This window comes from Myodes glareolus, chromosome 14 (genome assembly GCF_982192425.1).
Source record: "Myodes glareolus chromosome 14, mMyoGla1.1, whole genome shotgun sequence".
NCBI lineage: Eukaryota > Metazoa > Chordata > Mammalia > Rodentia > Cricetidae > Myodes > Myodes glareolus.
In genome coordinates this window covers 58,270,353-58,297,519 of record NC_142039.1, presented here as the reverse complement: position 1 = coordinate 58,297,519, position 27,167 = coordinate 58,270,353, and the positions used below count along the sequence as shown (strand labels likewise).

Sequence of the window (27,167 nt, the reverse complement as noted above, 5' to 3'; positions counted from 1 at the left end):
GTTGTTTATTTCACTTAGCGTAATGCCTTTAAAAATTCACTGAAGATGTTATCAGAATTTCCTTACTTTCCAAGGCTGAATGATAGTCGTGTGTGTGTGTGTGTGTGTGTGTGTGTGCGTGTGTCTGTGTTCTACATATATATGTATATTCATATATGTGTGGATATATATATATATCCACACTATACATAAGTATGTAGTAATATTTATCTTTCTAATCACTGGTGAGCATTTGTGATGTTCCTACCTTGGGGTTATTGTTCATGATGTTATGAACATCAGTGCAGAAGTATTCATTTGAGTTCTTCCTTCCATTCTTTCAAGTATATACCCAGATAGAATTTCTTTTATTATAGAGGAATATTAGCATCCAATTTTATTAATTTCTCATTCATTGCATAGACTTTTGTGCATAGGCAACTTTTTGTGAGTATTTTTGTGCTCGTAGTGATTCTTTGTTCAGACAGAGCAAAACTAAACTGTGAAGATATTTCTTCCTTTTATAAATTATATATATTCATATTTATTAAAAGTATTTCTGGATAGTTCCACATTAGTATCCAAAGAGTGTTCTTTTCCTTTTCTTTTATTGTAAATGTATAATAGTCTGCTGAATGGCTGTGTTTTAATTTATTTAAGTTAATAACAATGTTAAATGATGTTGCAATCTTTTACGATAGTAGAAAAGTCATGATAAAAGTCTGTTGATACATGATTGTATAAGTATGAGATGCATATAACATATCATCCTAAAAACGAGAAACCAGGTCAGCAGGTAAATGCATTTTTCCAAATCCTGAATTCTGCACCAATTTGCATGGCATCGTGTCATTCTGCTTTTAGTAGATGAACTGCTGAAGTGAACATGGGTGGGCATGCTTTTAATTTTGATTTAATATTGGTGGATTGCTTTCCCTAGGAGACGTGGAATTAATAGTCCTCTCTGGCAAGGGGTCTGCCCTGTCCTATTACGGATTTACTCTGGGCTTTTAGGTTTAGCTAAACTGCCAGATTAAAAGTGGCACCACAGGGAAATTTTTATTTGGTACTTCTTTTACAAGTAAGGCCCAGCAACTTTTCATGTTTACAAGCTAGTTTATTCCTTGGGAACTTTCTGTTGATGTCCTTTTTCCAATTTTCTTCAAATGACTGGCCATTTTGACTAGAAATGGTCTGTGCACTTGGAAGATTAGCTGATTCTCTGTGAAATGAGCTAGAAATATTTTTCCAGTGTGCTGTACTTCTTGTAACTTTACTTATGGCACCTGCCTGAAAAGCAATAGTGATTTTACAGAATTGGAAGGCTCCACCTTTTCTCTTTGGCATCTGGACTCTGGGTCACAATTAGCAAAGGCTTCTGTGTTCCAGGGCTCCAAAGGACAGTGCTGTTTTCTGCCAGGTTTTTTTTTTTAGATAATAGTAATAATAATAATAATAATAATAATAATAATAAATAACAATGTTACATGCACTTTCTTCCTAGTTACTTTTTGAAGTTTATGCGAGACACATTAAGAGACAGAGAGCTTCCTTCTACTCCAGTTGGCCACTTGATTGTCTCCAAAATGTTTGTTTAAATATCTTCCCGATGCGTTCGTCATGCATCTCAAAAGAGCTAGAAGAGATGATTCCCAGCATAGTCATGAGAAAGAGATGAAAATGTCAGCGAATGGCTACACTAATGAATCATCTTATCATTACACAATTTACACAAAGAGCAGCATCACATTGGAGGCATCTCTGCGAGCTGCCCATTGGGTATAGTGTGGACTGTGGCCTCTGTCACTACCCTTTCTCTGTCTGCTCCTAACATGGTGACCCGCCCTGCTAACTGTTTGTAACATGAGGGAGCCGGCTTGTTGGGGTATCTGGCCCGTCCAGTATCCCACAACCGGCAAGCCCCAAAAGAAAATCACACAAAGGACTCCATAAGATTATAAACTGATTGGCCCATTAGGTCAGGTTACTTATTAGCTCTTATAACTTATGTTACCCCATTATCCTTATCTATTTTAGCCACATGGCTCCATACCTTTCTCAGCTGGGCAAGTTACATGCTGCTTCCTTGGTGGTCTGGACAGGAATGGCTGAGGAACCCCTGCTTCCCAGAATTCTCCTGTTCTCATTGCACCACCCCTACTTCCTGTCTGGCTTTCCCGCCTATACTGCCTGCCTGGCCAATCAGCGTTTTATTAAAATATGATTGACAGATACAGACAATTCTCCCACACCAACTGTTGAGACTGTGTACTGCATCTTCATTTCCAATATGAATGGATATTCTTTATCCCACTAGCTAATGTCTAGATTTGGAGCATGTTACATTTACGTGCTATTTTGTCTTCTGGATGCTGGGACAATGAACAAAACAGCTTAGTTGAGGAGAGACTTATTTGGGCTCATATTTGTGAGAGGTTTCAGTCTGTCCCTATAGGAAGACACATTGGTAGGAGCGACACAGTCTGTGTTGCTGAGATCTAGCAGTGACGTTTTTGGTCACATTGTGGCAGCTGACCAAGTAGCAGTTTTCTTCCGGCCCCAGCAGTAGGCAGATAGACTCCTCAAGATGTGTCCCCCAGCACTCCTGCCAGCTGAGCCCCACCCCATGAAGGTCCTACAGTGCTACTAGCTGGCAACAGTACGTTCAAGCCCATGACACATGGGGGTGGGACATTTCACATGCAAACCAAAACCTTTTGTAAGATAGCTTGGGCCACGCAGACACCTTCATGTTCTCAAGTCTTTCCACTTCCCGGCTTTCACTTCGGTTCTGTCAGGGATGATGGATGTCAAGTTTTCTTCAGGAAGGTTTTCTGCATTTCCCGTCTAAGTTTCTTCTTGGTAATTTACCTTCTGCTGTTTCTGCAAATGTTATCATTCCTTATAATTTATTAAGACTATCAGTTTCTGACACGTTCTGCTCATGCACAGGACCCATTTCTGAGAAGATTCTCAACGGCACTGCCATTATGGGGACTGTGTTGTCTACGAATAGCAATCATTTCCTTGCCTCCTTTTCAACTTTGGGTTTATAACTTATTGGTCTTAGCCAACCTCATTGCCTGAGTCCTCTGGGAAATGTCAAAAGTAAGCATAACGAAGAGCAGCTATCCTAAGTCCCGTAGTCCTGTATCCTTCATCATCTGTTTTAGACACTATCCTTGCTTTCTACTATAGAAAACTGAGACATGTACTTACATATTAATTATCACTCTCTGACCCTCTCTACTTCCCCATTTGGGTTAGTTTCATTATCTTTCATTGCTAGGGTTTAGAATGTTAAAATTCTATGAGCAAGCTTTAGTTAGGTCTTGTAGACTTTGCCCTTAGATATTATTCTAAAACACTATGTAACTATTACGATTCGATAAATCTCACTCAAAAAGGAACCTGCTGGAGAGTCATGGGATCCTGTGCTAACCGCTGTTGCTCCAAACGGGGCATCTGGTTAAGTCTGTTGGATTCTGCGGTTTGTCTCCTGACCGGCTTGCCCCTGTCTACCTCTATTACATGTCCTCATGTCTCACGCTGCTTGCTTGAGCCAGCTCATAATAAAACTGGTCTCAGTGGTGTGCACCTGACAACCCAACACGTTAGTGTAACATGAAGGGCCGGCTAGCTTGTTGGTGTTTCCATCCTGCCCAGTACCCCACAACCGGCAAATCCCAAAGAAAATCACACAAAGTCTACATTAGGTTATAAACTGATTAGCCCATTAGCTCAGGCTTCTTGTTAACTCTTATAGCTTATATTAACCCATTATTTTTATCTATGTTAGCCATATGGCCTGGTACCTTTTTCAGCTGTCAGCTCACATGTTGCTTCTTCGGTGATCTGGGCAGGAATGGCGGAGGAAGCTTCCTGCTTCCCAGAATACTCCTGTTCTCTTTGCTCCACCTCTACTTCCTGTCTGGTTTACCCACCTATACTTCCTGCCTGGCCAATCAGCGTTTTATTAAAATACATGATTGACAGACTACAGACAATTCTCCCACACCACATTAGAGATGAAGGCAGGCCTATCAGGAGTTCTAGGTCATCCTCCACCACATACTGAGTTCAGGGCTAGCCTCGGCTACATGAGACCCTATCGCAAACAAACAAGAAACCCAAAGAAACAACACTTCCTTTATTTCTAGGTCTCCAGAGCAAGCCCTTCAGGCAACATTAACACACGGGATTTGGGAGTGGTGTGTTCTTTGTGCTAGTGCATATTCAGGGGAACTATTTTTCCAAGACAGGGTTTCTCTCTATAACAGTCCTGGAACTTGCTCTGTAGACCAGGCCTTGAACTCACAGAGACCTGCCTGCCTCTGTCTCCTGAGTGCTGGTCTGCGTGACCACTGCCCTGCGCAGGAAATACTTTTTTTCTCCCCATTGTACATCACAGATTTCTCAGCTGGGTGTATAATTCAAGGGCAAACTTTGCTTTTCATTTGAACTCTGTAAACCTTGGCGTCTCGCCTTCTGGGATTATTGTTGCTAGTGGAATGTCCTTTGGCACTTCAGGGCTATTAGTCCTTCTGTGTGCATAGTGACTTTAATGCTGCCCTTGGTACATTTCTTAGGGTTTTCTAGTTAGTCTCTGAAATTCTGACATCTAAACTGTTTGGGTCCCAGGGTCCCCATGGATATGCTTAACCCTGAAATGATTTTAAGATGAAGGCATTTTCCTTAATTCACATCACCCCTGTTACTATAATTACAGTTAACAGTGTATAAATAAAGTTCAAAGAGATTGAATAATCTACTGCGGGCCCCTGTCCATCCTCTCCGTTGGCATAGGCTTAGGGTGATGAAAACATCTGAAGGCTTGGTACACAGTACCAACCACTTTGATTTTACTTTGAAAGTTGAATGGTTGCTCCCTTGAAATTCGAGTTATAGCCTGGCAGTTATAAAGATTAAGCTGATACATTTGCCTTGGCATGTTCCCTGAGTTATAGAAGAGAGAATGAAGAGGTGTTTCATTAATTCTACCCCTATGGGCTCCTTTCTAGGCTCGACCACAAGCAAAGGATATCTTTTATGGTGCCCAAAAGCTAAGAGGGGCTTCCAAGCTGCGAAAATGGGATCTATGTGTGTAACCAGCCGAAGAATTTGAAGGTTCCCTCAACCTTGATTAAGCCCTTCCTGTCAATGTTTGGAAAAACCAGAATTGAAAAAATATGAAGGTAGCTTTTAAAAACAATCTAGACTCATATACGGACAGAGACAGGGCCTTGTGTTCTCAGCATGTAACAGGCCATCCAGAACCATGAGTCATAATGTTGTTGAGCCAGGAAGTTCCCCAAGGTTGTGCTGCCTATCAGAGCTAGGGTAAATATCCAGATCATAAGGGTCCCCCCCCCTCCTGAAAATCAGTGGGAGGTGGAGCTCCTTGTAGCTTCTCCATGGACATCTGGGACCGCTGCTATGACTAACAAAGAAAGCCCCAGCTCCCTCTAACATACTGCGCTCCGTAAGACCCGCTACAGGGTGAGTCTCCCTCGCAAATGGAGGACATGCGCACTCACAGCAACACAGGGACACAGGGGCCTGCTCGGCTCTGTTATAAGCTAATTCTCCATTGGATGGAACAAAGTTGCATTGTGATATGCAGCCAAAATATCTACAGGAGGGTCAATCATAGTTTGACTGACACCTAGGCTGCATAATGCCTTGCCGTAGGTCTGTCCCAGACACTTCAAAGAGTCCTTGGCCTCTGTCCTCTAGATACCGGCTGTGACCACTTATATCTTCAGACTTTGCCTTATGACCTCTAGGGAATGAAACTACACCCTCTTAAGAACCACTGATTTACATATATTTGTTATAAAAGGTTCCCTTTCTTTTGTAAATAACTCTGGGATACAGATAACAAGTTTTTAAAAATGCATTCTTTTCACACTGGAGTCTTTGAAGATGGCGTGTTAAAATATCAACATTCCAGGCTTTGGAGAGGCAAAGAATCTTTATATAAATACAGTGAACTCTTGAGACCATCAGAGAGCAATACAGAAAATAAAATTCTGCGTGTGGCGTGAGAAAGATGTTCTGAGCAGACCATTTATCTCGGGCCTGCTTTGCTAATGGTCACAACACAATTAATCTTACTGTGCTCGCCTTTAAGCTATACAATGTCTAAACACGATTGAAAAAATATATTCTTTTTTTGAAACTAGAACAACTGTTTGTAAAGATGGTTCAGTCGGCAGGAGGCCCTGCCGTCACTCCCTGGGTTCTATTTTTGGTGAGAGGATCTACTGAGTCTTGTGCTCAGTTAAACAGCTCTTGCTGCTCAATGCATTGATATAAATTTGCTTAATGGTCAGACTTGTGCCCTGAAAGATAATCTTGGACAGAATGTTTAAAAAGTGCCTTGAAGTCAGAAACACAGCAATTTCCACAAAGACTTTGGAATTTTTTGACTGATGGCTAACACTGGTATTTCCGACTGCTGGTACTGAATTGGCGACGGACTGCTGCCTCGGTTGCCTATAAAAGGAATTTCCCATCACCTCGACACTGACCCCATCTATCTGCCCTGTGTAGGGGTGAAAGTGGGAGTAGGGGGGAGGGGGTGACAAAATGTCAGGATTTTCTAGTGAAAGACAGGAAATTGTTCAATGACAGTGGGCTATTTCTAAGTTCAAAGCATTCGTCTGTGCTAAGCTTTTAAAAAATGTTAGATGCTCAGACTTATATAGATAAGGTCGTGTGTGTAGCAAATTCATGCTATCTAGAAAGGAGCTAGTTCCAGGACCATAGACCTCCTCCTTCTCTTCTTCCTCCTCCTTCTCTTCTTCTCTCTCTCTCTCTCTCTCTCTCTCTCTCTCTCTCTCTCTCTCTCTCTCTCTTTCTGTAACAGAGTCTTGCTATGTAGTCTCTGGCCATGGGAAACTTATTGTCTCTGAAGCTGTCCTCAGATAGCATGTGATTCCCTGGCCTCAGCTTCCCTGCTGCTGACTTTACAGATGTGCACTGTCATTCTCTGCTTGTACTTGGTCTTTTTAAAAATCATGTTAAGTCCTAAAACCCCACGTCACAGTGCCTGTGGAGATGGGTGAATCTGTTTGATTTGGGGGCAACTGTTTCACTGCTTTGTAAATATTTCAATAGGGGCTTCCATAATACGGTTCTAAGACAGCTAGCTGCAGCCTTGATGAATCGGCTGGGTAGTATCAAATGGTCTGCGGGTTGGAAAGAGGGTGAAAGCTAATCCTTCTGAAGGAACAAGGGTCTAAAGCTCCAGTTGGAGAAAGAAAACCACATTGATCCAGAAACTATGAGTCAAGCCTCTTTCTTGAGTAGATTCGTTGTTGTTGTCTGGAGCCAGGTATGGTCCTATACACATGCTAGTCCCATGCTGTGCTTGTGAATTCCACCATAGGTGTGTTCAACCTTTGTGGATCTTCCTTCCTTCCTTCCTTCCTTCCTTCCTTCCTTCCTTCCTTCCTTCCTTCCTTCCTTCCTTCCTCTCTCCCTCCTTCCCTCCTTCCCTACCTACCTTTCTCTCTCTCTCCCTCTCTCTCTCTCTCTCTCTCTCTCTCTCTCTCTCTCTGTGTGTGTGTGTGTGTGTGTGTGTGTAGAGGCATTTTGCCTGTGTGCACATGAGTTTGCCACATCTGTGTAGTGCCCAAGGAGGCCAGAAGATCCTGCTGGATACTCCGGAACTGGAGTTACAGATGATGTGAATTGCCAGGTGGGTGCTGGGAGTCAAACCTGGACCCTCTGCAGGAGCAGCCAGAGTTCTGAACTGTTGAGCCATCTCTCCAGCCCCCTGTGTAGAGGAGGAGAGGGATAATTCAGGCACACGTGTCTCCCAATAGACTTGGAATGATGCAAAAATGCTATTTTGCAATAGAAGGTCAAAGAAGACTAGGAGAAAAGTCAGCCTGAAAGGCAAAGAAGGGTTAAAGGGGCCTGCCAAATGTCTAAACTAAGGCAGCTATGTTCAGGCCTCTGTTCCAACCTGTTAGAAAGAGAAAGGGCTGCTTACCCTTTCTTTCAGCTCAAAAAGTGGGAAGTTCAGAGAGAAATCTTGAAATAAAGAAGTTCCCAAGGGTCACACTGTTTCCTCTCTCATTGATGCGTTATTATTATGCCAGGCCAGACATGTTCTCCCAAACAAATAATTAAATACACTTTCCTTGAGATGACAAACCCCCCCCCCCCCCGCCTTGAAATCAAGAAAAGGATCCAATTTTGTTGGCAATTGGTCTTTTGGGCTAATGAGATGATGCAGCAGTTAAGAGTGTATGGTGTTGTTTCTCCAGAGGACCAGAGTTCGGATCCCAACACCCACCCCAGTGGCTCACAACCACCTGTAACTGTAGCTCCAAGGGTTCCAATCCCTCTGGCCTCTGTAGCACCTGCGTTCCCATGCTCATGCCTCCACGCAGGCACACAGGCATCCACCTATAATTAAAATAAAATCTTTAAATTTTGCAGCTTGTCTTTGAACTTAGAGGTGCACAGGGACTTTGGGAACCGGGCCTGATCACTGAAGCAGGACGGCAGCTGGCTTTCCCAGCAGGAGAAACTGGTGCAGAGTCTTTTATTTATGCTCCCTTGTCTCCCTTACCCTATGCCCCCAGCCTGCCCTGATGCAGCCAAGTGGAGGGAAGCCCTCTCCTGCCTGCACACCGAGCCAAAAAGAATCTGCGGTGCATACCTCCACCGAGTGTGAAGTCCTAACTGTAAATGCCTAGATGAACGGATGCCAAAATGATTTAAACCAAGACGTGTGATGCAAAGTGGAGTTATTAATATCAAGAGAAAAGAACGTGCTCGGAGACCCGGGAATCTAAAGTTTCAGTCTGCCTCTGCCGTGAAGGGGAAACATTTCAGGAGGGAACCTAGAGGTGCAGCACCACGTTTCCTTTGCTCTTTCTGCTGCTTTCTCTCACTCACCCAGTCATTTCAGTAATGACCCATGTTACCCGAATCTATCTCTCATGTCTTTTAAAAAGTCTTTATCCAGTAGAATTGTCTTTGGTCCCTCCATGTTCCTACACTTTCATCCTATCGCAGCCTACCGTATCAACTCCATATACTAAAATAAATGTGGAGTCCATCTTGAGTGGGGAAAAAAAATCCCGAGCAAGCACCATCACAGGGCTTTCAGAACAAACAAAACCAAAGCCAAATATGGATGTACCCTCCTCCCCACCCACCCCCAAGCAACAAACAGGGTTATTTGGGGACAATATGATATCTTATTATCTAGGACATACTAGGTTTGGTTTTGTTGTGTTTATTTCCCATTATAAATACAACTCTGCTTTGTAATGAATTAATAAAATTTTCATTTAAGTAATTTTGAATTTTTTGTTTAAGGTGATTTTATTGCTCTTTATCAGAATCAGGCAGAATTTGGCATCCTTATCCTTTCTGCTCCTCTCAAAACACTTGCAGACAGAGAACACCTTCTCAATCAAATGGCAGTGATTGTCAGGGAGATCAGGGGCAAGGTCTTTGGACGTAAGGATTCTCAAGATTTTATTAGCAGTCACCAAACAGATCTGTGTCACAACATGTGAGTCCCTCAGGATCATGCCAGTTTGAGAGGAAGTTGGGTCTTTCTTGGCCAATTTGTAAATATGTTCTTTTATGTCATCAGATGTCAGGGTCAGCCAGAAGAGTGTGCTATGGTGGTAAGACAGTGCCAACTGGAACAAGCCCCTCCTTGTAGTATGTATGCTACCCATGATGGTAGAGGTCTGGCAGCAAAGAGAGTTAGTTCTGAAAACTTCAAAAAATGTTTCATTGGTCCACTGTAGTTGCACATATTTGGAAATGCCATATGATATTCAATATATTTATATATTGTGTAATGACCAGAGAAATTGGTATGCCTATTACCTAAACATTTACCCTTTCCTTGGATTGAGAACATTCAAGATCTCTCTATAATCATTTTAAAATGTAAAATTGTTGTCAACAATAGTTGCCCTTCTCAGACAGAGTATGGTAGACCAGGTTTTGTTTTCTCATTGGCTTCAAGACAACCAGAACTGCCCATTCTTGGGCCTAGGAGGTCTGTATGTCATACATCCCTGTTCCTGAGATATCAGCAAGGAGCCTGTGCCCAAGACTCCTTCTACATCAAATGTGGGCAGTATCCCCTGGAAGCCAGTGGCTCTATGATCCACACCCCACCAAATCCAGAGGAAAAGGAGACTGGAGCTCCTCCTCATGCCAACTGTGTGAGACATTTCCTGGGGAGACGGCAACAGACGTCCATTTACTCCAGACAGAGAGCCAATGACAGACCAAACAAGCAACGGCCTGTGTCCAAGTTGGTGCCCCAGTGAACATATCGGGGTTACCTACAGGAGCATGGATGGGTGACTCAAAGGCAGCTGTGCCATTGGAAAGTGAAGCTTGGTCTGAGTGACAGCTCAGGAAAGCTGCAGTCTCTGCACTCTGCAAACTTGTAGGCTATTTAACAGGTCAGAGAGTCTCCTCGGCTAGAAACTACTTTTGTTGTTGTTGTTGTTCTTGTAAGCTTAGGAAGTGGCCCTGTGAATCTTGTGAGTTTCAGCTTTCTTGGATTTGGGTCATTTACTTCCTAAGACTCACAAGTTTCCCTCCTCCCTCTCAGAGAAAATGTCTCAATTAGGAGGAATTCTTAGGTAACATTCCCTGGTCATGACCTCAACAATGGCCAGTGGCAGTGTAGACAAGGTCCTGATGGTGAAGGGTGAAGATACATGCCATTGTGAATTCCCCGGTTATGAAGTAAGCCTATGAGAGCATTTAGTGTTCCTAACACCAGGGCTGAAAGATGTTAGTTACCCATGCCACAAAGGACTCACCCTGGAGGAGATCAAGTACTCTCAAGTGGCAGAAGCATTCCATGAACTAGAGCTTCAGAGGGGACACAGAACAGCACCATCACCAGCCCGGGCCACCCAGGAAGTACCTCTCAATTACCCTCTAAGCAGAAGTCAGAGGTGGCCCAGCTCTGGCTCATCCATAGCCTAACCCAGCCCATATCCTGATACCTTAGAGCCTGAGAGTGGAAAGAAGAAGTCGTGAGACACATGGACTCTCTTTGGGCCCAGCCACCTTCCAGATGTTTCATTCCAAAGGTTATGGCATTCAGACCTACAAAGGAGCCCAGAACCCCTCTTCCACTAAGATCATGTGTGCATCAGCCATGCAAATGACTGAAGATCCTCTGACCTCCAAGACCTACACGATGGACACTCCAGTGGTAAAAGAGCAGAAACGACTGCTTTTATAACATGGTCTGTAACAAGGCACACGTGTGCTCACTCCACTAGCTTCTGGAGCAATTCTATCCCAGGGACTTGTCTTAAAAACAAAACAAAACACAAACAAACAAGAGCCACCTTGCCTCTGATATAGGAACGCAATAGCTAAAACAAAATAAAAACCCTTACATAGTGGTGAGAGCTGGAAACACCGGTGATTTTTGAGTAGCAACAGTGTAAAGTTTACCCTGGTTTCACATAGACCATTTTGCATTGTGTTGAAACTCTGTGGGAAATGATAGCAGTTGGGATGTTTGGTGGGCCTTATAACCTATTTTTATATCACTTGCCCTGAAGGAGAATTTTGATCAGTTACTAGGCAAGCGATGTCTATGACTGTCCCAAGTTGAGGGTTCTTGATTCTTTTACCACAATTAACATGAGCATTGACTAAGAATGACCTTGAGATGGCCACTAGCTAATGTGGACAGCCCTGGTCCTTCTGACATGCTTTACCTTGTCAGTTGGGGAGACTAAGGCCTGTTTGAGTGCTGGGGACAGCAAACAGCTAAATCTGGTCGAAACCACTTTCTCTAAGTAAAGCCAGAGGTTCCTTGCTTTTAGGTCAGCCTGGACAACATTGTCCTATAGTTAATTCCCTCTTCCTCTTGCTGCCTCCTGGACCTCTTCAGTTGGAGGGTTGCTTCTCTTCCTATCTCCAAGAAAATCTCTAATCTTGCATAGCCTCCCTTTAACTTGAAAGTGAGATTAGTTTAACTCACCATTTGGTTGAAAACATCCTAAAGTATATTAATAAATGGGCTCCACACATTTACTTGTTTGTTGGATTTGGTTGGAGACAAAATGTGGGGCTCTGCTCATGCCAGATGTGGGCTCTACCTCTGAGTTCCACCTTCAACTCCTGGGTGGTAAACTGTTTGATAGCAAAGAAGGTAGCGAGTACAGGTTCATCAGAGAGTTGAGGAAACTGTGAAATTGGTGTCGTCTTATTTGGAATCTTTTTTAGATCAGGACCTGAGTGTTTGTCCAGGGAATGGGTCAGGGAGAAAGTAACAGTGTTTCTAAAATAAAAGCATTTGCATCTAAATGAGTGCCTTGCTTTATGGAGTACATCTTGCCAAGGACAGGAAGAAATAAACTGCCTTTCTATCTCTTATCCTTGCTGGTGTGTCCACTGCCTGGGCCACTTTCTCAGATGCTTGTTGGGATGTTTTTAAGGATGCTGTTTTGTTGACATAAGGAGTTGACCTTCTCATAGAAAAGCCCTGCAGTCTAAAAGTCAGAAAATGATGCTGCAACTCTCATATTGATTATATATATATGGAGGGAGAACTAGAATCGGGGTCACACCTTCAAACATTTTTATACTGTGCCATTGTGGCAACAGCATATTTCTAAAGAAGACCTTAGAATGCCCACTTGCCGTGTATTCAGGCACAGCTCCCAACAAAAGATTCCCATTGACACACAGCAGTAAGTGGCTTTTCAATCATAGCTGTGATTATTTTAATCCCTTGTTTGTACTGAAATACCATTGCACCTGCGTAACTGCCATCTACTGTTGCCACTCGTAGGACTAGTCCCACAGACCCAACAAGATGTCTTCTTGGGACAGCCTTTCTGATAGGGAAGGTAATTAATTGCCTTGGCCCCTGCACCATCCCCTTGCCAAGTCATTCACCTCAGATCTTTCCACTGCTTCTCATCTGATAAACTTGCAATGCCTGAAACTATTTTATATGCATTAGCACTTTCCCAATTCAAAGGCCAGTTCTAACATGAGCCCAAAAGCAGTTTTCCCAAAATGTGATCTACCAACATGCAGAAAAGAGAACTAGTTTTGCCTTCATTTATCTATTCTTTGGCTTTTTTGGAGAATGCTTTAGGTCACCCTGTCAATTCATATCGTGTGGGAAGTCACAAGTTCCTCCAACCTGTACACAGATGCAATTTTTGGAGAAGATGCAAATCCTAATATTTCATTTTTGTCAGGTATCTTCTAACAGTATTGTTGCCATTTTCCCCTATTGTTCAGTGTGCTCAGAAGACTTCTCTCAATTCACATTTTGTTCTGGACGACAAAGAAGTCATCCAAGACTCCAGCCTATGTGCTTCTTAAATTTCTGTCCAAGTCCTGGATACACTATTGACTAGCACAAGGCTGGGGTTGAATGAAGTAACACACTAGGAATCCACTTCGTTTTCTCCAATCTGCACCAAGCTAATTGATCCAAGGGCACTCTCGTCTTGCTTTTGCTTTTCTGTGCTCCCTTTACTTCAGAGTGGACTACTGTCAAGTCCAACTCAGTGGTTTCTATCTCATTCTCTACATTCATCAGATTAGTGACCCACAAGAACTATGACCCATGCAAATTCCAGTAAGAACAATTGCCCTTTTATTAAATCTTTCTAAAATATCTCTTCACTGTAAGGGCATTTGAGATTGACACTCATCTCTTTAGCCTACATTGAAACCATGATACTAATCATTTGTGAATGCCTGATATGCCTTTGGTAGTCTATCGACAGTTGAGCCCTGAAGGACACTAAGAGTGGGTTCAGATGGCTCTGTGGGTAACTCTCCACCTTCTGGGATGTTACTCCCAGTGATCATTGGACTCACTTATTGATCACTACTCAACTGGATGTGCCCTATTCATGCTCAGATATCAAAATTTTCACACAAATTTAGTTCACCAGTCAATATTCTTTAAAAAAATATCTGCTATATCTTATGCAATCCTAGAGACTGAAGGTTAAGTTTGGATAAGGCTTAAAAGGCTGTATGTATTGTTGACACAATGTCTATGGGGAAGCCATTGTGAGGGATGAGTGTGGGCTTGAGGGAGGTATTGCAAGCGTGGGAATAGTGGCGATTGTAGAGCACAGAATGTGGAAGGTAGACTCAAAATGCAGACTTCAGTATGGTGAAGACTGTCTAACTTTGTAAGTTTTTAATTAAAAATTTTATATAAAATATAAAAGTTTTATCATGTATATTATGATTATTTGAAACAAGAATATACTATTTAATATCAGAACTGAGTTTATTCAACTCAGAGATTTCATCATACACCTGTAAGAATGGCCAAGATCAAAAACACTGATGACAACTTGTGCTGGAGAGGTTGTGGGGTAAAGGGAACACTTCTGCATTGCTGGTGGGAGTGCAAGCTGGCACAGCCCCTTTGGATATCAGTATGGTGATTTCTCAGAGAATTGGGAAACAACCTTCCTTAAGACCCAGTAATACTACTTTTGAGTATATATCCAAAGGATGCTCAATGGTGCCCCAAGGACATGTGCTCAACTATATTCATAGCAGCTTTGTTTGTCATAGCCAGAACCTGGAAACAACCTAAATGCCCTTTGACTGAAAACTGGATAAGGAAAATGGGTCCATTTGCACAATGGAGTACTACACAGCAGAAAAAAGTAACGACTTCTTGAAATTTGCAGGCAAATGGATGGAGCTAGAAAACATCATATTGAGTGAGGTAACCTAGACCCAGAAAGGCAATTATCATATGTACTCATTCATAAGTGATTTTTAAACATAAAGCAAAGAAAACCCACCTACAAATCACAGTCCCAGAGAATCTAGACAACAATGAGGACTCTAAGAGAGATATACATAGATCTAATCTACATGGGAAGTGAGTAAACTGGGAGCATGGGGACTATGGAAGAGGGTTGATGGGGAGGGGAAGAGGTAGGGAGGGGAGTAGAGAAAAATGGAGAGCTCAATAAAATCAACAGTGTTCTGCTTATGTGGTTGCTGGGGATTTAAACTCAGGGCCTCATGTTTGTGTAGCAATCCCTCTTACCCACTAGGCCATCTCCACAGTCCAAAGAAAACAATTGCTTTAGATCCTCCACATGTTGTATGGTATATTATCCAGCATTTAGTTTTCTGTGCTTGGCTTCTTGAAATGTTACCTGATTTTGATAGTTCTGTCATAGCATTTCTATTCATGGCCATCTGTGAATGAACATTGCTAGTGCCATGGACCTTTCCCATGGCTGTGGCTTGGAATTATCATGTCCCTGAAAGGTTCATATGTAAAGATGTGGTCCCTGAGGTGGCAGAACTGGGAAGTGCTGTGGACCTCTAACAGGTGAGCCTAGTAGGTAGTCCTCAGATCAATGAAAGGTACTATTAAAGAGAGCTATGGGACCCAGCATCTCTTTCTTTCTGTCTTCCTGGCTCAAGGTGTGACCGCTCCCTCCAACAAGTCATCTAGCCATTGGCAGTTTCCACCCTCACTGGAGGCCAAACCAACGGAGTTGCCTGATCCTGAGTGTTCACCATCAAAACGGTCATCCAGAAGTACTTGTGTTTATAAGTGAGTTGACTCATTCTTTCCAGTAATGTGAGGCTTACTAGTGCACAGGTGACCCTATGTTTTGAAATGTTTTCTCTCTGGGTCCTTGACATACTCCTGTGAAACCAGAAAACAGGATGGACTTCCTGTTGCTTTGACTTCCTTATGACAACTGAAATCCAACAAAATTAACTCCCTGCTAGGGAGAGCTCTCTGGTTGGGCAGCAAGGGACACGAGACTCCCGTGCTCTTGCCACGTCACTAACCCAGAATCTTCCTGCTAAATGTGATTTGGTATCAGGGCAATAATCTGAATGCAGGCATGAATGATGGAAGTCAGGGTCCTCAAATGTTACCTTCTATTCAGCTAGTGCCTCATCCTCACCAAAAGTTCTTTGGCAAGAATGGGCACAGATCTGGGGAGAGATGCCACAAGTCACTGGCTCCCTTCAAAAAGTATTGCAACAAATACATTTTCTTTTTAAAGAGAATCTGTACAGTCTTTCGTGGTGGGAAAAAAAAAAGGGGTTAAGTTTTTCTATTACTCAGCCTCCCCTGCCCCCACCAAAGAAGACTAATTTGGTTTGAGTTTGGGTTTTTTTTTTTAAAAAAAATATGACACCACTCATAGCTGCGACTTCTCTAAACTTGCTCTACTGTGTAAGCTCTGAGCCACTGTAAGCTTGTCAGTAGGATGCCCCAGGTCTACGCCCATGCAACCTGAACCTGTGATATATTGCATGCCTGGATGCTTTTTCAATGGAACTGGTCCTACTTGTCAAGGTAGCCGAGGTTGTGGGACCAGGCATCATGGATCACACAGTTGTCAAATGAAAATTGGCTTCAGGTAGTCAGAGTAATTCTCTTTCTCACTCGCAACATGGATCTTAGATCTTCTTGTCCGGAGAGTCTATGACATATTTTAGATTTTTCATGAAAATAGCCCAGGGTGCCTCGGGAAGGGAACATAAACTCGAACAGACTGCCTTTTGGTTTCTGTTTGTTCACTCTGGCCTCCAGCTCTACTAAGGAAATAATCAAATGAGACTATCTTAGAGTCTTATATTTGTACAGTACTGGATAGCAACCACCTATTCATAAAGCAGCAGACCTTGGATACATCCGCCAGCCTGGATGCCCAGTTCATATCCAATCCCAAGCACCTGTATCCTGAGAAGCATAGCTGATTGGACTTTCCAAACGAGGCATTCTGTGCAAGTCGGAACTGTTGAAGCTCAGCCAGGGTGCCAATGTGGGCTTACGTGATTATGAACTCTTCCATAGGTGTACCTAGCCCTAACCCTAACCTACCCCATGAGAACCTTGCCATCCACCCAAGTCTGGGTGTCCTTTGAAATCGCCTTAGCCTATGGTCCAGAAGGCATTGCTCTTATGGAGGAGTCTCCACTTGCTATGCATTCAGCAAAGAAGCATATCAAAGGACTTACCTGATGGATCACTCCTCTGAAGCTCGTCAGAGAAGCTTCAGAGAGCCTTGTGGTTCCCAGATGAAAGGGACGACAGAAGTGCAAATCGCTGGCATTCAATGGGAAAGAAGAACACTGGAGATTCAAGTGCAGTTGGGGCCAAATTAAAACTAAGAACAAAGAGAAGGAAATTAAAGTCAGAGCTGCTTTTTAAAAGGTTGGCTCCTGATTTTGATCTTGAAAAAAAAAAGTCTCCAGGAAAAAGCTGTTTCCAGCTCTGTCCATCCTCTAACCTTTTTATAGCATCTTTCATCTGCTCTATCCCCAGTCGGAGGGGAGAACGGAGTTGAGGGTGAACAAGTCACCGCAGGACTTACCATGTGGAAGTAACGGCTTATTTGTATGGAATGATGGCGGTAGTATCCATGGTTCACAAATAATGTAGGTCAACGCAGAGGTTCAAGAGAACAACTCGCCAACGTCTGATCAAACAGCAGCCACAAAACAGCCTTCTGTTTCTTATGTTCCCCGTTGGTTTATCTCTTTGGCAGAGACATCAAGTTTCATTGCAGGTTGGAAATATAAAAGGTGTCCACACTCAGAATGGCACTAATATCATCATGGAATTCTTTTAAGACTTCTTGTGTGACCTCTCACCCAACCCCGCAAATGCAACTTTTTGTGCCTTCTGTCTTGCTCTATGGGAGGTTTTCCAAAGAGCTTCTTGGTGATGTTATAGTTGTGGATCATGCAGGAACATTTAGAATGTAAGATAGTTTTGCAGGATTGCTATGGTGCATGCCCTTATTAGTAAATGGATACTGCACTAAAATACTAACTCAGACAAAATCGTGTGTGTGTATATGTGCACGCACGTGCATGGGTGTACTGGACATACCAGCTTGAACTCCTACCCCTTCAGAACAGGGAGGAATGGAAAGGATTTGGTTCAGGCCGCACTTGCACTAAAGACATTACCGACTTGGCACAGAAGCCTGTGTTTGGCCTTGTTGTCCCCATCCGTAGCTCTACCATGTGCACGGCCACAACATTGGAATCCCAGAAGAGGCACAGAGATGTGAAGAAACAAATCCCATGGCTGAGTTTCCAGAAACCTTGCTCTGTGTCAAATCAAGATGCAAGGGGTTTCAGCGGCAGATTGGGAAGGAAAAAGACAAAGCACACATTTTCCTCTAGCAGAAAGGTCTGCCACTGAGAGGACAAACTTCTAGAGTGCTGAGAGGGTGAAGTGCAGTGGTCAGGGGAAGGGCGGGAAAGGGAATCTTCTCTCTTTTCCAGAGATACAGCAGAAAAGTCAAGATGGCATCAGGGGGGTCAATATGGCAGCAGGGGTTCAAGATGGCAGCAGGGGGTCAAGATGGCGGCAGTGGGAGGGTCAAAATGGCAGCAGGAGGGCTGAAGAATCTTTGAAATATGCGCAAACCAAACACACAAGGTAAAATCAGGCTAGACATGGAAGTGGAGGAAAAGGATCCTGGAGTCTGCAAGTGAGGATTCTGATCTTGGTCAGTTTCCCATCAGCTGCTGGTTCTTAGCTTAGGATTTGATCCACAGTGAGTCTCGTTTCCTTGTCTGTGAGGAAGGGAGGGTTTGGGTTCCATGACCTAGAGCGTCTATTCTTTTAATTATGTATGTGAGAGAAGCAGGTCCGTGAGGCTCCTATTCTCCGAAGCTTGATCGGGAGGACGGTTGCATGACACAGAACTCATCGGTCAGACCTTCTAGTGAGTGCCTTCACATCACCCCTTCAGGGTAAGCAAAGTCCAACGGTAAGACTGACAGTGTTTTCTCTTATAATAGCTTGTATCACACCCCACTCCGCAACTCTAACATCCAGAAAAACAGACACGGAACATTCTGCTCTTCCCCTGTTAGGTTGAGCAGTCTCTGCCCCCATTTCTATGGCTACCAGTGTACAGCTTGTCATCTCTCTGAAGGAGGATGGGCAAGCTGGATTTGGGACGCTACCCCTTTACCCCTGTACCATTCCCGCGCATATAGCTCAGAATCCTGTTTGCTGGGAGAAGGAAGGTCATAGATCACTGCTCTCCATCTTGTTGGGCAAGTTTTTTAAGGAGTGTTCTGCCGCTCCAAGCACTATTGTTCAGAGGTTGGTTGCTGTGAAGCTTCCAGATCTGATTTGGAGTTGAGTAAAATTAGCTAGATGAATCAAATTTGTCCTGTGCCGGTGGAGTATTATCCCTAGAACTCTTGTAAAAGTGGAAGGAGAGAACCAACTCCACAGAACTGTCTTTTGTCCTCCACATTTGCCATGCATGTACGCACATATGTGCACACATGCACATACAATAATAAAATACATTTCCTTCTGTCATGTGCAGTGGATTTAGAGATTCTGACCCTGGTGTAGAAACACTGATAAAGACGGCCAGCTTTGCTAAGTCTCCCAGAGGGCTAGTAGACATTGTCTATTGTCTAGCAACACAGAGTGAATGTTCAGTCATCTGACCAAGACCCCCCACAGCAGGGATTCCCAGGAAAGTTAAGACATAGTCATGATTAGTGTGAAGACACAGTTTGGTGGACAAACTAGTGCACAATGAAATATTCTCTAGATATATTGAAGAACTTCTTTTGGAAACATTAGAACTATAAAATTATTCCTCAGTTTGAAAGGGGAATTTGGGCATCAGAAAAAAAAACATTTTGATATCCAAGTTGAAAATTGATAAAGACCACAAAAGTCCTAATATTATTATATGCTTCCTCGAAGAAGAAGCTGAGGCACAGCAATGGAGAGAGGAGTCCCCAAGAAACACAGGTGGTTAAAAGCAGAACTGAGGCTCAGTCTGGGGCATGTGACTCCTAGACAGTTCCCTTTTCTCTTTCCCGGTCAGTTTCTTCTGAACAGAACAGATCTGCAGATGGAAGACATGACTCTGCCAAGTGGTAACACCAAGCCTCTCAGCTGCCTGCAGGATCTCCCAGCAGCCTCTCTGGCCCAAGACTCACCATTTCCAGTTAGCTCTCTTTTCCTCAGGTTTGTGGATCAATGGAAGTTCTCACCTCCTGCTCTATAGTCATGCCTGCCTCGCTGCTGCCATGTTCCCTACCAGGAAAGTCACAGAACTATGATCCTCCAAAACCGTAAGCTCCAAATAAACTCATTCTTCTATAAGATGCCTTGATCATGGTGTCTATTCATGGCAATAGAAAAGAAACCAAGACAACAGCTTTCTCTAAACCGCTCTGAATAACTACTGTGAGTCACACAGACCCACGGCTACAGAGAAATTTCAGGGGCGCAGCTCCCATCCCCGTGACCTTCTGCTACACTTGAACTCCTGGATTGGCAGTTTCTAAAGTAATTTCTCTCTCTCTCTCTCTCTCTCTCTCTCTCTCTCTCTCTCTCTCTCTCCATCTCCATCTCTCTTTTCCTTTCTTGCATATATGTGTGTGTTCCTGTGGGTGTATGCAAGTACGTGCACAGATGTGCGCTCCTGTGTGTGCCCACACATGTGGAGGCCAGAGGCTTATGTCTGGCATCTTCCTCGGTCACTCTTCACTTTAGCTTTTGAGACAAGCTCTTCCCTCACTAAACCTGGAGCTCACCAATTTGGTTAGGCTGGCTGCTCAGTGAGCTCTATGGGTCTGTCTGTTGTCTCCTCCGTGCTGGAATTACAGATGCCCACACTGTTCCGTGTTTTTTATATGTAAGTATTGAAAACCTGAACTCAGCTCCTCATGCTGGCATAGCAAACACATTACTGACCAGTCGTTCAACCCTGCCCTGGCACTGTCTTCTACTTATCTTTTATATACAAGCCAGACTAGATCTCTCTGGAGTCACATGTCCTTGTCTTTGTGGCCTCCAGAGTGACAGAAATTTCCTCTGGTGATGCAGGAGAATTGTCTGTATTCTGTCAATCATATTTTAATAAAACGCTGACTGGCCAAGCAGGCAGTATAGGCGGGAAAACCAGACAGGAAGTAGAGGTGATGCAATGAGAACAGGAGAATTCTGGGAAGCAGAGAGGCTCCTCAGCCACCCCAGCGCAGACCACCGAAGGAGCAGCAACATGTAAGCTGTCACACTGAGAAAGGTACGGAGCCATTATGGCTAATGTAGGTAAGAATAATGGGTTAATATAAGCTATAAGAGTTAACAAGAAGCCTGACCTAATGGGCCAATCAGTTTATAACCTAATGTAGACTCCGTGTGATTTTTTGGGGGGAGTTGCCAGTTGTGGGGTACTGGGCAGGACAGAAACCCCAACAAGCCGGCCCCTCATACTACATATGGCGCCCAGACGTGGATAACTGCCTCCACAGAAAGCCTGAGAAAGCTTGCGAAAGAATAGAGTAAATCATGTTTTCTTGGTAGCAGCATTTTCTCGGGTCTGCTCTGCTTGCTAGAGGCAAACAAGCACTCTTATCTAAGAGAGGCTTCCTGACTCAGCTTTAGCTGCAAAATCCTGCAGCTCTTTTAAGAGGTCCTGCCACGAAATACTTAAACGGTGTTGATGAAAAGCTGAACGCATGCTTCTCTGTTTTCAGCCGTAGCAGGAAAAAAGCTGCGCTGTTTTAAAATGCCGTTTTTCTGGGCTGCCCTGCCAGGGCAATCTCTGACTGTTTCAGGCAGGCAGTCCGACTGAGTGTGGTCTGTGAGCAGAATGCTGCAGCTTGCTTGCTAGCAGGGACCTTGAAATGCCACAGAGTTGTGGCAATAAAAATGGCTTCAGCAGTACCTCTGCCATGAGGCTGGAGAGCTAAGGAATGGCCTAGATCCAGCCGTCAAAGCCACGGTTTTAGGCTCATGTGGTCAGAAAAAGAGAGATACAGAGAAAAGAGAGATTCAAAGAGGAAGAAAACCTCTAAATGGTTTACAGTGTGTTAAAAAATATATGCAGGCTAAAAGGTTAAAGCAATTAAAAATAAAAAAGAAAGGGAGATATAGGGTGTGGTGGTACACACCTTTAATCCCAATGCCTGGGAGGCAGAGGCATATTGACCTCTGTGACTTCAAGGGACAGAGGTAGAGATTGACCTCTGTGACTTCAAGGTGTGGTAGCACACGCCTTTAATCCCAATGCCTGAGAGACAGACAGATCTCTGTGAGTTCAAGGTGTGGTAGCATACACCTTTGAGCCCAGTACTGGGGAGGCAGAGACAGAGGGATCTCTGAGTTCAAGGACAGCCTGGTCTACAGAGTTATTCCAGGACAAAGATATACAGAGGACCTGTCTCAAAAAGTTAAAAGTAAAAATAAAAGAAATAGAGGTTAAAGTAAAGCCACACAAAGATGGAAAATACATCTTGATACTGTGTGTTATTATGCTCTCTTTGAATTGTTTGATTGTTGAGGAAGGAACAACAGCTGCTAAAAGACTTTTGTTTATAAATGCTGCTGAATCAATCCAATATAGATATTTTGAAAATACCTTGGCTTCAAAATTGAAGTCAAAAGGCATGTTACTTTGGAGAAGAGATTCTGCTTTTATTTCCACAGAAAACGAGAGGCTCTGGATTTATTCAGAGTTAAGAAAAATCACCTTTGGCCAAGGGAGGCCACCTGAAAAATCTCCGACAGGAACAGATGGCCCAGATATCTGAGTTCTACATCCAGAACAGATTCAAAATGCTGCCTGAGATGATCAAGACTCACAGGATACTCCAGTCAGGACACGATTATAACTCTAAATTTTCTTTAGGTCCCCATAAGATTATCAGCGCCCCCAACCAGCAGGAAGTAGCCTGAAATACTATGCCCACATTCCCAACAAATGGACTATGGGTATTTTCCTTTGTTTTAAAAAAAAAAAGAGGGAAATGATGCGGGAAAATTGTCTGTATTCTGTCAATCATATTTTAATAAAACGCTGACTGGCCAGGCAGGCAGTATAGGCGGGAAAACCAGACAGGAAGTAGAGGTGATGCAATGAGAACAGGAGAATTCTGGGAAGCAGAGAGGCTCCTCAGCCACCCCAGTGCAGACCACCGAAGAAGCAGCAACATGTAAGCTGTCACACTGAGAAAGGTACAGAGCCATTATGGCTAATGTAGGTAAGAATAATGGGTTAATATAAGCTATAAGAGTTAACAAGAAGCCTGACCTAATGGGCCAATCAGTTTATAACCTAATGTAGACTCTGTGTTATTTTCTTTGGGGTTTGCCGGCTGTGGGGTACCGGGCGAAACAGAAACCCCAACAAGCCGGCCCCCTCATACTACACACTGGGTTTATGGAAACATTCTCAGAACATGTGTGAGTTCAACAAGCAACTCCTGTTCCAACACCCAAATTCTGCTGACCTATACAGTAACCCATCCGGGACCATTGGCATCCAGTTAATGCTTACTACGGAAATGCATGTGATTGTCAGATTTTAACTGGCTGAATTAAACGAGGTGTTGGAGTAAAGACTTTATAGTATCTCCTTCCCACAACCACTGCCATTCCTGCTCAGCTGTCACGCTCTTAAGCCCCAAGGTCAACCCCAAGGCAGCTGGTGAAGACTGTAATCTTCACCCCTGTGCTCAGTCTTAAACCATCCCCTCTAAGCCTGCTGCTCAGGGGAATTCCTTTAAGATCTTCTCCAGATGGCATTGTGGTTAGAATTACCCGGAGTCTTCTCCACAGTGTTCTTTGGGTGTACTTTGGCTTGGAGTGATGGTCGGCACCCAATGTGTAAACATTGTTTCCTGATGGCTTGCATTTTCCCTTTGTCTCTGTTGAAAAGTTTTATTTTTTCTTTGGCGAAATAACTATATACATCTTTTGTATACTGTCAAGCATCGATGCATATGCACATTATATGTAATGATCAAATTGGAATGATTAGCATGCACATTTCTCATTTTTTCGTGGTAAGAATGTTTAAAATCCTTTAACTATCTTGAAACACATAATAAAATATTATTAAAGTCCACTCTACTGTGCAGCAGAATGCCAGAAAATGTGAAATGTGTTCTCGATCCAACTGTGACTTTGTACCTGTGGAATAATCTTCTCTCATTGTTCCTTGTTGATGTCTAATGTTATTGTCTGATGTTATTGCAATGCTATTTATAATATAATTTGTGTAAGTGTGCACTGGTGGATGACTGGCTCAAGGATCTCTCTCTCTCTCTGTGTGTGTGTGTGTGTCTTTCTGTGGAATATTATTCCATATTAAGAAGGGAAATCCTACCATTTGTGCCTGATTGACTAACTAGAGCATTATTTGGAGTGCAGTAAGCTTAGTAGAGAAAGACAAACACCACACCAGCGTGTGGAAGCCTTTGATTTTAATATAACATAGGATCGTCTTGTGAGTTACTGTTCCCTGAGTCTGCTAAAATTAGTTGGTGTTCTAGCCCCTCCCCCTCACTGCTTAGTGGTAAATAGATGTTTCCTCATTCACACCACTCAAGGCAGACTAAAGATTCAGTTTGGGGGATGACCGTGACATCTTAGTAAAACGATTAAAGAGTGGGGGAGAATGTAGGCATTAAACTGTCCCTAAAATGTTATATAAAAATGTATATGAAGAAATTCGTGTATGAACTATCACAGAGTATTCTATCTGGTGGCTGTAAGAGGTTTTAGATACGAGACATTTCTTTGGCGTGACTATATTACCGAAATAACCCATCTTTAACAGATCATTTTGTATGACTGTGGCCTTGGGTTTATTGCAGAGGTGACTAAGAATTAAATCACACCTTCTGTGGCCCTGGGCGACTTTCTCTGAGGGGATATCCTGGTTCTCAGGCTCTGGGCCTGGGACCCCTCTGTCCCAGTGACCTTTGGGAATGAGGATCCTGGAAAATTTCTGCCCCACAGCAGAGGTTGTCTGTCTGTTGAAGGGAGAGCTCAATATGGCTACCACCTCTCCCTTGCACAGGTCTCTGCACAGAACCGCAGTTTATTTCACCCAAGCAAGCTTCTTCTGAGAAGAAATGTTGACACCCTCTGCGTGAATGCGAGGGGAAACCAAAGACTTGAGCTAGGGTAAACAGGCAAATTTAAGCACAAAACACAATTAAACAAAATAATTGTTTTTAATTGAGTTTAATCAAACTGTTTCTCAACTTGAAGACTGGCAAATCCTTCTTACTTGGCAGTCACTTTTAACACTTTACCAGAAAATCCTGGATCGGCAGAAAGAATCTGCGAGAAATATCTACGGAAATTCAGTCGCTGAACTCTGTCATATCAAATTGATTTAAAGCGTCTACGAGGCCTATTATTTTCCGGCTGAACTCATTCACTGTCCTCATTGACTGTAACGTGGCATTCAGCAGATATCAAAATAGCAGCCTGCGTCACAAGCTTCCCTTTCCCCCCACAGTGACCTTGGATTAACCCTTCCCCCATCACTCCACAGATAATTAAATCCAGTGACAGCTCAGGGAAGCATTCTGCTGTGAAATATTCCGGGAGGGTCTTAAATTCCTTCCTACTTGTCCTATTCACTTGCTTGTTCCCCCACGGTCCATCCGCTCCAGCGTCTACCAGTATTTTGTCAAAAACCCGCAGTATTGCCATGGTAACATCGTAAACCAGTCCCTCACCCAACTCTTCAAGGAGTTTATAAAAATCCAGCTGTAAAAATTAGCCTGCGGCTCCATGGGCTGCTTGTTTTATGGGCGGTCGTTAACCTCTTTCCCCTTTCTTTTTTTGCGCCACACCCACGCCAAGTCTGTCGTTTCGAAATATGTACAAAATCATTTAGCAGGTATGTAGCCATCGGAGAGGAAACCGGGGCTGAGGAAAGTCAGAAAGTGACTTTCCAAATGGGACATTGCTAATTCTGGGGTCGAGATGGTCACACCCTGCCTCTCTCCGCCCTCTGAGTTCATTCTGCTGAAGGGAGCTGCGTTCAGCTGTTACCTCTCTCTGACTTTCTTCTATTCCTTGGAAGTCACCACTTCCCCAAGTGCCCTTAAACCTAAGGCCAGACCCACTGCGCATGCGCAGGCAGTCCCAGGCCTGTGAGGGAGGGAATTTTCTAGCGGTGAACCGCCATCATTCTGGAACCCAACTCACTAGAAATTGGGTGTGTTTACTACTCTTCGTTATTTTCTTCAACAAAACGTACCCTAGGAAATTTGTATCTGCAGCATCCCTCATGCCTGCTAGTTCCTTCCTTGGGTTGACGTTTGTGCGTGCGTGCGCATGTGTGTGTGTTGAAATTCCATTCGCCTCTATCCACTGGCTTTAGATTGGGGTAGGGTTTGTGTCATGGTTTATAGCCAGAGCTGACTCAGCTGATCCCGGGGCAAAGACAGATTCTTAACATCTGTGCATTTTTCAAGTTGTGTTCTGTTTTCACATAAAACAGGGTGTTTGAAAAGAAAGCCAACCTGGTGGCACATGCCTCTAACCCCAGCTGAGGCAGGGGAATCATAACTTTAAGGCCAGCACGAACTGCAGACCTGTTTCAATGTACGAATGAGGGGACATGTTTGTAAAGCTTTTAAATGGTTCCGTGAGGGAAAGAACAGCAAAATCCGAGGAATAGTTAAATAAAACCCAACTGGATTAATTCTGTGTTAGAATTTTCAGAGGGTGTTGAGTACACACATTCTCATGTATTCGTACCTATGACATTAGGGACTTTAGAAGCCCATGAGCAAAGTTGGACATTTCGATGCACTTTTCACCTGGGCTAATTTACCTTAGGACAAACATGGAATGCATGTAATTAAGGAGGTTCTGGTGAGAAGAACTTGCATGACCAAAGTCATGTAGCCATGATAAGAAAGGGGGTGAGCTGGACAGTGGTGGTGCACGCTTTTAATCCCAGCACGTGAGAGGCAGAGGCAGGTGGATCTCTGTGAGTTTGAGGCCAGCCTGGTCTACAAGAACTAGTTCCAGGACAGCCAGAGTGGTTAAACAGAGAAACCTTGTCTTGAAAGAAAGAAAGAAAGAAAGGAAGAAAGAAAGAAAGAAAGAAAGAAAGAGAGAGAGAGAGAGAGACAGGAAGGAGAGAGAGAGAGAGAGAGAGAGAGAGAAAGAAAGAGAAAAACAAAAGAAGGGGTGGTGGTGGTGAAGCATTAGCAAGTCTGTTCTGAGGTTGGCAAGCTAGGCCTTAGATCGTAGGGACATAGAGAGATCTGACTGTAATGAACAGCAATGACATCCCTACAAGCAGAACATGTATGAAGCAAAGAAGCTTGTCCCTGGGCCTGGCTATTAGCTATCACCCTTGTCAATCTCCTTT

At 43.6% G+C, this 27,167-nt stretch overlaps 1 long non-coding RNA gene across 1 annotated transcript in view; it reads right to left on the bottom strand.

The window, feature by feature from the left end:
- LOC146892048 (uncharacterized) overlaps nucleotides 1-17,824 on the bottom strand; it is a 31,882-nt gene extending 14,058 nt beyond the window's left edge. The window contains exons 1-2 of the long non-coding RNA XR_015734885.1: nucleotides 17,355-17,824; nucleotides 16,999-17,147 (exon numbers count right to left, since the gene is read on the bottom strand). This is a non-coding gene — a long non-coding RNA (uncharacterized LOC146892048). The remainder of the gene's footprint in view (nucleotides 1-16,998; nucleotides 17,148-17,354) is intronic.
- Nucleotides 17,825-27,167: the final 9,343 nt, after the last annotated feature.